This window comes from Jaculus jaculus, chromosome 10 (genome assembly GCF_020740685.1).
Source record: "Jaculus jaculus isolate mJacJac1 chromosome 10, mJacJac1.mat.Y.cur, whole genome shotgun sequence".
Classification (NCBI taxonomy): Eukaryota; Metazoa; Chordata; class Mammalia; order Rodentia; family Dipodidae; genus Jaculus; species Jaculus jaculus.
Genome location: NC_059111.1, coordinates 58,271,420 through 58,283,999, shown reverse-complemented (window position 1 = coordinate 58,283,999; position 12,580 = coordinate 58,271,420).

Genomic DNA, 12,580 nt, shown 5'->3' with positions numbered 1-12,580 from the left:
ACTGTGCCACACAACTGGGGAACAGGCTAAGCTACGCAACTCCTTTTGTGAAGCTAGTATCACTATAATACCTAAACCAGACAGACATGCCACAAGAAAAGAAAATTATAGGCCTATTTCTCTGATGAACTTAGATGCAAAGATCCTGAACAAAATCCTCACAAACCCAATTCCACAACACATCAAAAGCATTATCAACCTTGACCAAGTAGGCTTTATCCAAGTAATGCAAGATTGGTTCAATAAACAAGAAACCACATGATCATTTTAGTAGATGCAGAAAAGGCCTTTGACAAAATACAACATCACTTCATGATCAAAATGTTGTAGAGAATTGGTGTGAAAAATTATATCTAAACATAATAAAGGCTATCTGTAAAGGACCTAAAACCCAAATAATACTTAATGGGGAGAGACTGAAAGAATTCCCATTGAGTTCAGGAACAAGACGTGGATGCCCATTCTCACTTCTGCTCTTCAACATAATATTAGAAGTCTTAGCTCAAGTAGTAGGACAGGAGAATGAAATAAAAAGGATAAAAATTGGAAAGTAAGAAGTTAAGTTAGCCCTATTAGCAAATGACATGATTCTATACATAAGTGACCGAAGAACCTCCATATCAAAACTTTTAAAGGTGATAAATTCATTCAGCAAAGTAGCAGGATAAAAACCGACACACAGACATCAGTAGCCTTTGTATATTCAAAAGACATATATAGAGAAAGGTATTAGTGCCATTCTCCCATTTTCAGTAGCAACAACAACAAAAAATACCATGGAATAAATATAACCAAGGATGAGATATACTTATATAATGAAACCTGAAAACTCAGGAAAGAAATGGAGGAGGATTTGAGAAATTGGAAAGACTCCTATGCTCCTGCGTAGGCAGAGTTAACCTTGTGAAAAGGGCAATCTTACCAAAAGCAATATACAGATTTAATGCAATGCTAATAAAAATCCCAACATTTTTCTTCACAGATATAGATAAAATGATCTCAAAATTCATATAGAATGGCAGAAAGCACTGGATATCAATGCATGTCCTTAGTAAAAGAAACACCTCTGGAGGCATCACCATACCTGAACTAAAGCTATATTGCAAAGTCATAGTAACAATAACAACATATTACTGGCATAAAAACAGGAATATAGACTACTGAAACAGAATGGAGGATCTGGGCTTTGGGTCAAGTAACTACAGCTACTTGATATTTGACAAAAGCCCTAACAACAGAATCTTCAAAAGTGGTGCTGGATAAACTGGATAACCATATGCAGGAAATTTAAATTAGACCCACACATTGGACCATGCACAAAAATCAAGTCCAAATAGATCAAAGACCTAAATATAAGAGTGGAAATTCTACTCTTACTGGGAGAAAAAAAAAAATCGGAGGAACTTTCCGTGACATAGGAGTAGGAAAAGACTTCCTGAGCAAACCCCAGTAGCTCAGGAACTTAAGCAATCACTCAACCATTGTAATCTGAGGAAGTTGAAAAGTTTTTCAAAGGCAACATACAATAAGCAGAGCCAATAGACTACCCACAGAATGGGAGAAAATTTTTGCTGGCTATACAACTGAGAGAGGCCTAATTTCTACAACTTATAAAGAACTCAAAAACCTAAACAATAAAAAATCAAACAATACACTCACAAAGTGGGGCAGAGAACTGAACAGGGAGTTCTCAGAGGAAGAAATACAAATGGCAAATACACATTTATTAAAATGTTCAGTATCTCTAACCATCAGGGAAATGCAAATTAAAACAACTATGAGATTCCACCTTACCCCAGTAAGGATAGCAAACATTAAAAGATAAAATGAAAACAAATGTTTGTGAGGATGTGGAGTAATAGGGACCCTCATTCACTGTTGGTGGTAATGTAAGATGCTACAACCACTATGGAAAGCAATATGGAGGCTTATAAAAAGGTTGACTCTAGAGTTACCAAGAGAACCAGTTATTCCCTTACTGGACATTTACCCTAGAAGCTCCATGCTTCAGTTTAGAGATATTTGCTCAACCATGTTTATAGCTGCTCAATTCATAATAGTTAAGAACTGTAGTCAACTCAGATACCAATTATTAGACGAATGGATAACCAAGATGTGGTATATCTACCCATTGGAATTTTACACAGCAGTAAGAAAAAAATGACACAATGAAATCTGTAGAAAAATGGTTGAACTTGGAACAGATAATTTTCAGCAAAGTCACCCAATCACAGAAAGATGATTGTTGCATTTTCTCAATCATCTGTGGCTCCTGAACTATCAGCCAGAGATGCTGCCATATATAATAGGCATCTCAAGGACTAGACAATAGGAAAGGTGGAGTTGGAGGGGTGGGCAAGGGGTCCACAAAACTGGACCAAAGTGGAACTGGTACCATAAAATCCTATATCCTGAAACACAGACCAAAAAGTTGAACCTTCATCAGGTCCTTGGAACAACTGAGTCAAAGGGTCCTGGAGAGATGAAGCCTAACCTTAATTTTCTCATCTTTCTCTCTTTCTATCTATCTACTCTTTTCTTTCCCTTTCATATTATCTATCTATCTTCTTCTTCTTCCTTATTTTCATTTGGCACTGGCCTGTAACTCCCAGTACCAGGATTTGTTAACATCCACAATGAGCTGTTGATCAGAGAAGCTTACTAAATCTCCCAAAACAAACAAGAAAGACTTCTGTCAGATCACCTGATTATCCCCAAAGGTTAATGGTAAGACCCTACTGCCAAAAACACCATGTGCTGTTGGTATGGAACATGGAGAGATTTGGCTAGAATTTGGAAGAGAACCAGCCCCCAGACACTTATGTTGTCTAGTGCCAGAAGGTGCTACTTGGGGAAAATGGCCCATATCTGCCTAAGCAACTGGAGGTCTAAGCTGTTCAATAGCAAACAACCTGATGTGATGCTCACCCCAGTGCAATAATGACACTCAGCCATGGTGGGTAAACATTGCTCTTGGGTTGGCTAACAGATCCACTCAGTGGAATGGAACCCATAGCTGGAACCCAGAAAGAAGTCAGATTCATATTCAATTAATGAGTTCACTCTCCAATATCAAGCCCCCATGAATCTTGGGCTACACCTATTAAATTCTCTCTAAACTCACAATGGCTATCTCAGTTATCCAGTGCTCACTTCCCTTGACATTGGAGAACCTGCTTGTCTTTTGCAGATGGATGCAGAACCTGAGAAGAGAATCAGTGCATCATCACATCTCACCAGGGCCACAGCTGAAACCATAAAGTAACTGGGGAAATGAGCAAGAGTGCTGCTTTCTGGTTCACCAGAACCTGGTATCAGCACAAGGGTGAAGGAGATAGACACTCAGCTCCTACCAAATCAGAGATCCAGAGACATAGATGCTCCCGAGAGCCCATCATTGAAGTAGACCTAAAATAAGCACAACATGGCTCAGGAAAATTCACGGAAGAGGGGACAGAAAGATCTTTAGTGCCACAAGTTGGGACATTATGCACAGAGACATTGTCTCTTCCCCATATCTGATGGCAGCCCCCACAATTCACGATCCATAATCCACATGGGGATTGCTGGCTTCCCTCATGATAGGGGAGTGTCAGGGATGAAGGTAATGATGGTACCAACATGTACTGTTTACACACTGAGAATGTCCATAAATAATAAAAAAAACAAAAATATTCATTCTGACCAAGTAGATTTTATCCCAGAGATGCAGCGATGGCTCATCATACACAAATTAATAAATGTATAAACGATATAAATGGATTGAGAGACAAAAATCACATGATCACCTCAATAGATGCAAAAAAAGGCATTTTGTCAAAATCCAACATCCCTTCATCATAAAAGTCCTAAAGAAACTGGAAAAAAATAACATATCTTGACTTAATAAAGGCCATGTATGATAAATCTGAAGCCAACATAATACTAAATTGTTGAAAACTTGAGGATTTTCCACTAAGATCAGGAATAACACAAGGGTTTTACTGTGCCTGCTTTTATTTAATATAGTCCTGGAGGACTTAGCTATAGCAATAGGGTAAAAGATACACATAATAGGGATACAAGATGAAAAGGAAGAGATGAAATTATCATAATTTATAGATATTATTCTATACATAAAGGGCACTAAAGACATCACCAGCAAACTGTTAGAGCTGATAAACACTTTTAGCAACATAGCATGATACAAAGTAAACACACAGGAGTCAGCAGCCTTCTTATATACCAACAAAAATTATGCTGAGGGGCTGGAGAGATGGCTTAGCAGTTAAGTGCTTGCCTATGAAGCCTAAGGACCCCGGTTCAAGGCTCGGTTCCCCAGGTCCCACGTTAGCCAAATGCACAAGGGGGCACATGCGTCTGGAGTTCGTTTGCAGAGGCTGGAAGCCCTGGTGCGCCCATTCTCTCTCTCCCTCTATCTGTCTTTCTCTCTGTGTCTGTCGCTCTCAAATAAATAAATAAAAATTAAAAAAAAATTATGCTGAGGATAAAGTTAGGGGATTACTCCTATTACAATTACCTCAAAAAATAAAAATAAATAAAGTATTTTGTAATAAACCGAACCAAGGAAGTGAAAGATCTCTACAATAAAAACTTTACAACACTCAATACAGTAATTGTACAAGACACTAGGAAATGGAAAGACATGCCATGTTCTTGGATTGGAAGAGTCAATATTGTGAAAATGTCAATCTTATCTAAAGCAATCTACACATTTAATGCAATCCTCATAAAAACTCAAATGGCATTCTTCACAAAACAGGAACATATCATAAAATTCATTTGGAAGTGCAAAAAGCATTGAATATCCAAAAAATTTTTGAGCAACAAACATAAGGCTGGTGGTATCACCATACCTGATTTTAAGGTATATTATAGAGCCATAGCAACAGTATGGTACTGGCACTAAAACAGACACATAGATCAATGGAACAGGGAGAGGACCCAGATGTAGGTCCAGGAAGCTATAGCCATCTGATTTTCAACAAAAATGCCAACAATATTAATTAGAGAAAAGACAGCCTCTTTAACAAATGATGCTGGGAAAGCTGGATATGTACATGCAGAAGGATGAAAATAGATCCTTATCTCTCTCCATGTACAAGAGTCAAATACAAATGAATCAAAGACCTCAGTATCAGATATGAAACTGAAACTGCTAGGCCAAAATATGGGTGAAGCTCTTCAACATATTAGCATAGGCAGTGACTTTCTGTATATAACTCCAGTTGCTCAGGAAATAAAACCACTAATGAAGCACTGGGATTTCCTGAAATTAAAAATCTTCTGTATAGCAAAGGACACTGTGAAATAGATCAGAGAGGCAATCTATAGAGAGGGAGAAAATCTTTTCCATATTTATATCTGACAGAGGATTAATATGCAGGATATATAAAGAAATCCAAAAACTAAATAAGAAATCAGACAACCCATTTACAAATGGGCTATGGAACTATATAGAGAATTCTCAAAAGATAAAATACAGATGGCCTATAAAATAACTAAAAAAAAAAATGTTCTACATCCTTAACTATCAAGGAAATGAAAACTAAAACTACTTTCACTTTCCATCTCACTCCTGTTAAAATGCTATCATCAAGGAAACAAATAGAAGCTGGGCATGGTGACACACACCTTTAAGCACTTGGGAGGCAGAGGTAGGAGGATCACCGTGAGTTCGAGGCCACCCTGATACTATATAGTTAATTCCAGGTCAGCCTGGACCAGAGTGAGACCCTTCCTCAGAAAAAGTAAATAAAATAAAAATAAATTCTGGTGAGGATATGGAAAAAGTGGAACCCTGTTGGTGGGGGATTTAAACTAGTACAACCATTGTGGAAATCAGTCTCAGGTTGTTTAGTCTCAGGAAATCAAACTCAGGAGGTTCCTATGACAGCTATAAATATATTTACCATATAACCCAGCTATACCACTCCTAGGCATATCCTAAGGACTCATCTCACTACCTTAGAGATACTTGTATATAGTATTTATTGATGCTCTATTCACAATAGCTAGGAAATGTAACCAGGCTAAATGTCTCTCAGCTGGTGATTTGATAATGAAGATGTGTCACATTTATACAATGGATTTCTACTCAGAACTAAAGAAAAATAATATTTGCAGGGACATGGATGGATCTGGAAAGGATTATACTAAGTGAGGTAACCTAGTCCCAGAAAGCCAAACATTGCTATTCTCTCTCATATGTGGGTACTAGATACAAACAGATCCCATGTAAGCCAGGTGCACAAAGGTGAATCAAGCACAAGGTTGAACATGTCCAATAGGTGCAAGAAGCATCTGGAGTTCGATTGCAATGGTGGATGCCATGGCATACCAATTCTCCCTCTCTTGCTCGCTCACTCTAAAAATTAAAAAAAGAAGCAAACGAAAAAAATGTTTATAATATGATGGAGAATGGAATTTCAAAGGGGAAAATGTGGTGGGGGGAGGGAGGGAATTACCATGGGATATTTTTTTATAATCATGGAAAATGCTAATAAAAATTTAAAAAAAAATTGTGGCTAATGCCAATGAGGACATACTTTAAAAATTATTTATTTGTTTATTTAAAGAGAGTTGGTGCACCAGGGCCTCTAGCCAATGCAAATGACCACCAGATGCTTGGGTCACCTTGTGCATCTGGCTTTACATGAGTACTGCCTGGGTCCTTTGACTTTGTAGGCAAGCACCTTAACTACTAAGCCATTTCTCCAGCCCCATACTACTACTTTTCAATAAAGTGATAAGCATTGAACCCCCCCCTAAAAAAAATGTTTAGACTTGTATGTGAGTTGGGTTAAAATCAGTAGCATAGGACAGTAAGCTAGAAAGGGGCTATAAGAATGGGGGAAGAAGTGAGAACTTAAGGGGATGGTATTGTATATGTATAAATAGATGAACAGATTACTAGTGCTGGAATGGCCTAAGTGAGATCAGAAGAAGTGAATGAGTAAAAGAAGGGTGGAGGGAGGGTTAATCAAAATTTAAGGGGGTATGAATAAGCCATATGGAAACCTACATTTTTGGACAGTGGTACTCCCAAATGCCATAGATTATTACTAGAAAAATGTCAGTGCCAGAGATGAAATAACTTCCCATGAGTTGTTGGCAGGGAGTTTCCTGGTGCCTGTAAAACATTACAAGCCATTGTGAGGTTCTTGGTTTCCCAGCAGAAATAGATGGTAATATCCTATTTCTGAAGACGTCACGTGGTTGGGCTGTAAGGTCACTGAGAAAATAGAAATCAAGCTGGAGCTGAGCTGAAAAGCTCTTCCCTATAGACCAACTGATAGAAAGATGGAAAAAGCTACACTGCATGCTACCCTATGGGAGAAAAAAGTCATCAATGGAGATAAATAAGAGTGGACACTGCAAGCCTCAAATTTGGGCAGCCAGGCCAAGTGATCCAATGGGTGCAATAGTGGCATGTCTGTTATGGTGGAAACCAACTGCTCACTAATTGGACTGGAAGCCCACTTTACAGGAGGGAATGCATACCTGGTACTGAAAACCTATGAAGGGGAGGTCATGAGCCCTAGGGGTGTATACCTACTAGTGTGTGGCTAAATTCATATATAATGCTCACCAAACTGTCTAGGAAGCACTTCTCTTAATGTTTATACTCCTACAAACTCACTACTGTCACTTTTGTATTACAAAACCTTCTCTTTTCTGATGGTGTTGACCTCTAGGATGACTCAAAACACACCATAGTGCTCTGAAGAAGAGACAAATTAGTGCTCAGCACTGAAACATCTCTAGCACACCATCCAATGCTCAAGGTCCATTCCAGAAGAGGTGGTAGAAGGGATGTAAGAGCCAAAGGAAGGGTAGGATGGCTTACAATGTATTCTTCCAGACACAAAGTGGCCTGGTATCCATGACCTTACAATGCCTGACACTACCTGCACAAGACCCTCATAATAAGAGGAAAAGATGATGACATCAAAATAAAAGGGAGATTAGTTGAGCAGGGGAGGGGAATCTTATGGAGAATGGATTTATGAAAGAGAAAGTTGCGGATGGAATTATCTTGGATTATTGTCTAAAATTTGGAAATTGTCAATAAAAAAGGTTAAAGAAAAACAGAAACAAGTTTGACAGCAATGATATGTAAAATTTGTGTTATGTCCTTTTGTTCTAGCTACATTTGTGTCCCTCAGGAGCATTTTACAGCTTAATGTATACAGCCTTTTAGGTTTACTTAGTGTTACATATAAGTATTTATTACCATAATTGGACAATTTCTATTTCATTGTATCTTCTAGTACATTTCATGTTGAGTGTCCATATACCATTTTTCTTTTTAGGGAGAATTAGTATGTACTTGTTATATTTCAAAGTTAACAAAAATGTTAAAATCTTTATCAATAGAATTGTGATCATCTTCCCTTAGTGATAAACAATGACTATTCATTTCATTCAGGAAGACTAATAAGCAAGAGTATGCAGATAGAAAATGTTGTGGTTTGGGGGTGAGCTAGCTGTATCTGACTAAAACACATAATGATTAAAATAGTATAACTGAAAGTTAAGCACTTTCAGGCAAAGAGAGGACAAATGAAGGACTTGGGAGCAAACTGAAAGGATATGTTTATGGCTTTGATGGTGGGATGGTTAAATAGGAATATAATTACACCCAAGCTCATTTTACTACATAATTTAAATATTTCTAGTTGTCATAAACTATTCATAAATGAATAAAGTAGTTTAAAAGGCAAATATTTATAAGAAGATTAAATCATCCTTCTTGCCATGTCATACTCAAGACAAAAATCAAAATGTAAAAAAGAAAAGTCTAAGTCCTAGGAGGAAAGATGAGTCTGTTCCTCAGTATCCTGTTTACAGAGAAAACTCTTTTGTTGTCAACTTGATCTGTTAAGTAACTGAAGGAGGAAGTCCTTCCTCCAGAGTGAGCCCTTTCCTCAGAGTGGGCTGCCCCTTTCAGAGGGGGATTTACATAAGGAAGCTGTGTGTGAAAAGAGCCCCTTCCTTCCTTCCACTTGGCTTCTGGAGCTGCTTGCTGCCTTCCAGCGTTGACTAAAGACCTGTGCTAATTGAAGACTCATGTGGAGCCAAAACCAGAGGCTCCTTAGGAAGTCTCCAGGTCTTCAGTGCTGGATTGGGATTGCTGAGGCATCTGGTTACCTGGATTGAACAGCTACTAGGTTCCTTGATTCTTGGGCCTGCAACTGCTGTTGGACTACCATAAAATAATCCAATAAATTCTCTTCTAAATATAATTCATTCTAGCAGTTCTGTTCCTCTAGAGAACCCTGACTAATACAGCCAATATCAAAATCAGGAGACAGTACAGGAAATATGGGAATATTTGACCATTTCAAGCTATTGAACAGTGCAAGAAGTATAAACAGTCAAACACAAATGATAACCCTGAAAGATACTTGTAATGTATTTTAGAAGTAGTTAATATGATGCAGCAATTCTAAAATGTAGCAAAGGGAAATCACGACTTCCAGAGAAAAATGAACAATAAACAGAAAATAAGATTTAAGTGTCCCTGAAACTATATGAAAGTTTCTCAAATTTTTTGTTTCCAATAAGTAAAATGCAAATCATCACTACAATGAAATTTCATTTCTTTTAGATTGGCAGGAGTTCTAATTCAACAACACATTCTCTGGTCAAGCCTGAGGGAAGCAGGTGCACTCATATGCTGCTGGTAGGAATACAAGATGACAAAGCTGGTATGATAAGAAGCTTTTCAATTGCCAGTAAAATTATACATGTCTTTAGTTTTTGACCCAGAAATTCCTCTGATAGCTATATAAAAAATAAAAAGGTACTAACACAGGAAAACACATTGTAGGATATTTTGATTGAAATTACATAAAAACCATTATATTCATGGAATGGAGTTTTATTCTATTGTGACAGAATGAAGAATAAAGTAGTAAGGCACAGAGACTGTAGGATATTGTTACTTTCTCTGATTGCATCTGGGTATATTTATGCTATGTATTAATACTCGTGAGAGAGAAAATTTCCTAAAAGTTGAAAAAGTAAAAGTTAAATTGCTCTGAATACACCAAATTTTGATGGTTTGAGTTTGAAACCACATAAATAAATCTTCTATTGATTTTTAAAATTAGTATAAACACAAAAGTAGTAGCAGAAACATACAATCTCTCCCGAGGTAATAAAATATTCTATCTTTGATTTACCATGATCATATAATGCTGCATAATGACTTTAAATTGATGTAAATTTGTCTTAAATCCACAGCGATTTATACCTTAAGATAAAATGTTATACTTGGAAATTCAAAATATTTTTGCCTGATTTGTGTGTGTGTGTGCATGTGTGGTGTGGTGAATGTGCATGCATGTATGCATGTTCATATGTGTCTATGCATATGTGGGTGTGGAGGCCAGGGTTTGTTATAAGGTGTCTTGTTTTTATCTAAGTTTGGGGTTCTCCTCTACTTTACTTTGAAATTTTTCTTTTCTTTTTTGACTAATTTCTGCATGTACCATCCCCTCTTATTCTAATACTCCCTTTTTGATTGGTTTGGAAGAGACTCATTCTACATTCCAAAGCAGTTTACTTTCATGGTTCTCCATGTATATTTAATAATAATATCTTGATCTTGCAGAGAATGTCCATTAATAACCCTTTGAAATAGAACATTTGCCTGTTGGAATTCCAACAATGAAAATCAATACTTTTGTGCTACTAATATCTTTCACATTTTCATTTTTTATTTCCTGCTTCCTTCTGGGTAAACTATTTATGCATATCTTCTAATTCCCTAACTCTACTTCCCACTTTAGCTTTCCTATTTCATTATTTACTTCACATTCATTTCTAGACTTTTTATTGTTTTCAGTTTTTCAATTTATTTCTAGTAGCTTCTTTTTTGTGGGGGGGGGGGGGGTTGAGGTAGGGTCTCACTCTAGCCCAGGCTGACCTGGAATTCACTATGTAGTCTCAGGGTGGCCTTGAACTCACAGTGATCCTTCTACCTATGCCTCCCAAGTGCTGGGATTACAGGTGTGCGCCATCACGCCTGGCTCTAGTAACTTCTTAAATTAAGATTATCTTTTTTATTGGCCAGTGTGATTCTTTAAATATTTACACACAGTTCTAAATGTTAGGCTGATGATATTAAAGCTGTCAAGTTTCAGGGGCTCTAGAGATTTCTCAGTGGTTAAAGTGCTTGCTTAAAAGCCTGATGGCCTGGGTTCAATTCCCCAGTACCCATGTAAAGCCAAGTGTGCCATGTAAGCATGCATCTAGGGTTTCTTTACAGGAGAAAGATCCTGCTGCACTCATTCTCTCTCCCTTTCTCTCCCTACCTCTCTCTTTCTGCTTGACAATAAATAATAAATGACATATTAAAGAAAAAAATAAATTGTCAGGTCTTACAGGTAGTATTTTATTAATAATCAGTTACTTCTTGCTTGGGAGAGCTTTGACTCAAAGTACCTTGTTTTCTGAGTGGTGTTACAATCATTGTAAGTTATTGCATGATTAATGCTATTGGAAATTTTGTAAGACAACTCAATAGGAATCTTTATTTCTTAAGTAAGTCAAAATCCCTGAAATGTGGTTAGACTTAGAGCTTCTTGCATCTCTCTACTCTGTCCACTCTTCCCTGCTCCTTGCTACTATAACTCTGCAGAACTGGCTTCTCTTTCCTCAGATTGGCCTCTGGGGCATGGCACCTCTCATGTCTGGCATCAAAGCTTGAGTTTAGGATTTTGCATATTAGAATACATTAATTTTGATTTGTCTTCAACATTTACATATTATTTTCAATGAGTATTCATTATTTTCTTTGGTACCTCCATAAATTAAACCACTATTCATAATGATAACAATGATTTTTCTTTTTTCAGTTGTTTTTATTTATTCATTAGAGAGAGTGGGAGAGGCAGATAGAGAGAGAGGTTAGAGAGAGAGAGAATGAGAAGGGGCACACCAGGGCCTCCAGCAGCAGCAAATAAACTCCAGACACATGTGCCACCTTGTGTCTGGCTTATATAGGTCCTGTGGAATCAAATCTGGGTCCCTTGGTTTTGCTGGCAAGTTTCTTAACTGTTAAGCCACCTCTCCAGCCCAACAATGAGCTTTTCTAGATGCTTTATTTTTTAACATTTAATTTACTCATTCTCCTTTCTTCAATTTGTCACTGTTATACTAGTGATTAGTATGGAATATGTAAAACATTTAAAAGATTTGAAAAGACTTTGGGTTCTTATGGGGGTTATAACTGCTTTAAGCATCAATGGAAATGTCTCTAGCCTGTTTTGATAAATAAATACACTGAAATCTTCTTCAGGGTCTGTAAGGAACAGAAAAATGTGTGCTTGATAGAGGATTTTGCTTTATGTCACGAGATTCTCCCAGAGACCTTTATTTCAATGAGGAAATCATAATGTGTAGCTTGAAGTAGCGATTTATGGATTAATAGACAAAAAGATTCATTGAACCAGACAGTAAAATGGAAAAAAAAATTATAATGCATGATAGACTAGTCTAACCAAAAACTTGTTGTCTTCCCTAGCCTATACATAAATCAGTGCCTTATCAGTTTTGTGTAACCATGCTT